General features: G+C 32.7%; 1 long non-coding RNA gene across 1 annotated transcript; it reads right to left on the bottom strand.

The window, feature by feature from the left end:
• Nucleotides 1-2,035: 2,035 nt before the first annotated feature.
• LOC129793633 (uncharacterized) lies at nt 2,036-3,904 on the bottom strand. Its single transcript, XR_008750949.1, has 2 exons — nt 3,692-3,904; nt 2,036-3,611 (listed from the first exon to the last, which is right to left on the bottom strand). It is a non-coding gene; the product is annotated as an uncharacterized LOC129793633 (long non-coding RNA).
• Between the last annotated feature and the right edge of the window lie 697 nt (nt 3,905-4,601).

Raw genomic sequence — 4,601 nt, 5'->3', positions numbered from 1 at the left:
TATATAATTTAATAATTTCAATAATATTCACTCCTTAATCAGATTTTCTTTATACATTTTTAACGTTATTTTGAAAACACCATTCATTGTGAGGAAAATTCAGGAACAAAAGAATCTAAATGAAAGAATATTAATTACTAATTAGTAATTAATTAAAAAGTACCACCCTTTTATAAATTTCAAAAATATATATCAAATTCTTTGATAAATAAATTTCAGAATTCCCTTCTTTTCCGCAAAAACTAACCTTAAAGAAAACATTCCCAAAAGCTCTTCTCCTTGTGAGCTTTTTCCCCAAACTTTTCCATTACAATGTATCGATATTTGTTGATTTTTTGGTCAAATATAGAGCAATAATTTTGGATAAGATTTCTTCGATAAGAAATTGACAAAAAAATTCTTATTAAAAGCAAAATTAAAAGAAAAGAAAAAAAACAAAGAACTTCAAATGGGCGAAACTTCTTTTTCGCTTCGGCGATAAATTGTAATTTTTCTGTGAGGTTGACATCGCAGCAAAAGTTGGTTTTTTTTTGTTCAATCCACCATTTACCACTTTGGATGGACAAAATCTTTTTTGGAGCTAGAATGTGTCGCTTATACCGGCAAACATGATACTGCTGGAGCTTCTCATTTATTTATTAGGAACAAAACTTAATTTGCTGTCATCGAAAAACATGAAAAATACATTTATTCCGATATCGCTGGTGGAATCTCGTTTTATTTTTATGATTCCTTCATGCATGTAGATTTCTTTCATTGGCGGCATGTCTCACAAGGGAGTGTGAGCAATATAAGACGGGAGACCCGCGGTGGTTTTGGAATGAATGGATGGAACCCGCAGCAAAGAGGTGGAGACGAATGCTTTGCTTGTTTCTCTTATGTGAGTCTGCCAGCCTCTTTTTTTTCTCTTATTCCTTAAAATGAACTTTTTTTTCTTTTTGGCTTTAGCTTCCCAAAGTATCTCCCTCGTTATCCTGTTTTTATGTGTTATTTATTAAAATTGTCCGAGTCACTTTATCAGAAGAAATATTCATTTTAGAGCATGTTCAAGAGGGAGAAATATTTGCGGAGTTGATTGCAAAGTTGCTACGTGATGTTGCCCCATCCTCCTCCTTTCCATTTGGGCACACAACACAATATAATTACAATTTTATACACACAAATGGAACACAAGAAATCTCTTCTTACACACACCGCATTTTCCATCTCTTTATAGACAAAACTTATCAATGCAATGGCCAATTCTTGAGAGTGCCATTTCAATTAATTAAAATATGCTGCTACCTCATTCTTTTTCTTCACGTTCTCCTATTTATTCTCCGCTTTTGGCCGATTGGAGAATGTTCAAATAAAACTTTTCGCGCCCACGCTTCAAATCTATTTTGCTACAAACTGTATACAAACAAACAAAAAACTTCTCGAGATAAATATTCATTGATACGCGGTGAAAGAAAAGGAAAAAAAATGTAGAAAAAGGCACCTTTTGATGCAATTAAAATGGCAATTAAATTCTTTAAGCGCGCGGTTTCTTCAATACAGGGGGACATTGCGAGGGAAAACAAGAAAAAGATCCGCACCATGAAAGGGAGCCGCGTTTAGAGAAATTTTCTATTTGTCTCTCAAAATCGTGTCCCGCAGTTGGAGAAGAAAAAATCCTTCCTCCACTGTCACGTTTCACGTAACATTCCTACCGTCGTACCTTTCCCATCGGCACAATCAAACAATTTTATGTGTGTAAGAAAAATCTAAACAAATTAAAAGTTCGTTTGTAACCGTTGATGTTTGAATTTTTTCAAAAATTATAGGGGATGTTGGGGAAAATCTCTGAATTAAGATCAACAAAGTCAAGAAAACTAAGGCAAAGAGGAAAAGAAAGCTTTCATCTACTGAACAAAGTACCAAAAATTGAGATGGAGACGCCTGGTGGTTACATATTAAATTCAGAGAAATTGAAAAGTAATTAAAAGAAACAATAAAAGACATTTTATTTTAATTAATTACAGGAGAATTCTCAACAAAACCCGCATACAAAGTGATCAAAAGCAAGGGCGCAAGGGGAGATTAAACTGCGTGAGTGGGTTCATTTGCGTCTCCATTGGCATCTCTTTCATGTCACAGCTTCACCTTGTCGCCTCATATACATAAAATCGTGTTACCTTTAGTCGAATTAACGTGTATATGTAGGTATGTTGAAAAAAAAAAAGAAGTTTAGAGAAAAATATACCGAGAAAATGACAAAAAAACGGATAAACATTGTCGAGAACATGATTTCAAAGCGGCCATCCTACTATATGCATAATTCCCAACTTGAATATGTTATTTTAATGGACAGTAGTTTCTTACGATAGCGCTCCCGCACCTCTTCCCCCGTCGCACCGTACAAAACACTAAAGAAGAAAATCTTCAACTAATTAATTTAATTTAAAACTAAAACAGCCATTTATTACTTCAAACCACAACCTCTCGATGGCTTTTGATGTTGCTCCTTTCGGCATATCAGACACTATATAAAACTTCTCTCTCTCCCTCTTTTTGAATAAAAAATGGATTCTTGAATTTTTTTCCATCATCATCCTCCTCACAAAGATGGAAGAAGAATTTTTGATTTTTATAGAAAGGAATTGTTTTTGGGGGGTAATTAAAAATTCCTTTTGGCATTAATTTTCATAAAAATTTTATTTCGAAAAGCAATCTTTGAAGTTTTGTTAGTAAGCTTAATTTTGATTTTAGAGCTTTAATATTAATTTGTCTTACAAGCTTATTTAATTAAATAATTATAAATTAATTCTGTCCTGAGCCTTTTGCATGTTCTCCTTGTATATTCTGCGCTCAACTTCAACGTTAGAAGTATTGAAAGCTCTCTGATAGAAACTGAAAGCTTCCACAAAGTTGCCCTGATTGAAGAATCCATCCCCATTTGCATTGAATGCTTTTGCATCCAATTCAGCTTGAGCTTTCTGAATTTTTTCCTCAGTTGGAACGTACACAATATAGTCCCTTTTAGCCCAATTTAATTCATATTTAAAATAAGTCAAAGCTTCATTGTATTTTCTTTCGGCAAATAAACGTTCAGCTTTGGCTTAAATGCCAAATATACTCAACGCGGGTTTTATCAATAATTAGTTGCCCAGTGTCTGTGTCAAAATTCAAATGATACCAATATGTTTTCTTATCAGGAATTTTCTTTTTCCCATTTACTATGAGGAATTCTTGATATTTTATTTGAAATAAACCCAAATCTCTTATTTGATATCTTGAAATGAAATTATCAGAAAATTTCATTTTACGATAGTGTTGCCATTGAATTGTAATTATTTGTATTCCCATATCTGGACAACGTTTTTCGTAGTCTTTCATGTAATTTTCATCCAATGCTGACACATCACTTATTAACCCTCTGAATTTTCGTTCTAGATCACTTGGCAGTGAATTACAAAATGATTCAAGATCCACTTGGCTTAATTTATTTTTATCAAAATACTCAATGTCCTTCTTGATGTCCCCCATTTTTGAGTTATTCGAATTATTGATTTAGAATAATTCTAAGTCTAGGTGTAGAATTAAGGTCACGTTGAGATGAAAGACATCCAAAGGTTTCTGTTTAAATATTCCTACAAAGAGGAAATAAAATTAAGAATAATATTAAAATAAATAAAATTTTGAATTAAAGCTAAAATTCTTATCAACTTACTAATGCAAATTTGATGGGAAAGTCACAAATAATCGAGATAGAATTCTATTACGTCTATATGAAAACCTTTTGATGAGATCTTCGTTAAGTACTTCCGTTTTAAGATGTAAAAATCGCGTATAACTAGCACAAGATTTCAACTTTCACAAAAAATACGAATTTTCTTCACTTTCAATCACAAAAATTCATTGGAAAAATTATTATTTGATGTACAGAGAATCACAATTTGTTTCTTACTGACTAAAGTTTTGAGCAATTTCACGATTTTGAGCCAAACACTCTTAAGGTTTAGATAAGATATAAAAATAATCCAATTCTGCGAAATAATGATTAAATTTCATTACTGATACGACTGATACCGTCATGTCGTACAACTTTGCTCAAAATTCAGTGAAAATAAAAATTAAATTTGCAGCACAAATCATAAAAAAATTTTTTTATTTTCAACTTTCTTTTAATCTTGCCTTAAAAATCTCTTCTCCAGTGCAAAGAAGAAAATCATCACCAAAGAATCATCATCAATGAAAGACGTGTTCGACAATATTTGTCTCAAAAGAAGTCTTTTATCGAACAGAAAACAGAACTACCGATCTGCGGGATCTGCGGTAATTAACATTCACCTTTAGTAAGACGTTAAAGAAAAAAATAGAAAGAGAACGAAAAATTCATTAAGAGAAAAATTTTATCAGGCGCTCAAATTTAGCTACTGGAGTCCATTTTAACACACAGACACGACCCGCGGGAACATTCATTTCTAATTATCTAAAGCCTCCGCCTTATCATAGCTCATAATCAGCTTCTCGTTTATTTGCTTGTTTAATGCTTTCTTTTCTCTTTCGAACCACGGGCAAAATGATAAATTTGTCGTGCGGGGAAGAGCATTTCCCCGAGGGGGCGCGAGGAGGGAAAG

Source organism: Lutzomyia longipalpis, chromosome 3, assembly GCF_024334085.1.
Source record: "Lutzomyia longipalpis isolate SR_M1_2022 chromosome 3, ASM2433408v1".
NCBI classification, from domain to species: Eukaryota; Metazoa; Arthropoda; class Insecta; order Diptera; family Psychodidae; genus Lutzomyia; species Lutzomyia longipalpis.
The sequence above is the reverse complement of the archived record's forward strand: the minus strand, read 5'-3'. Positions and strand labels throughout refer to the sequence as shown.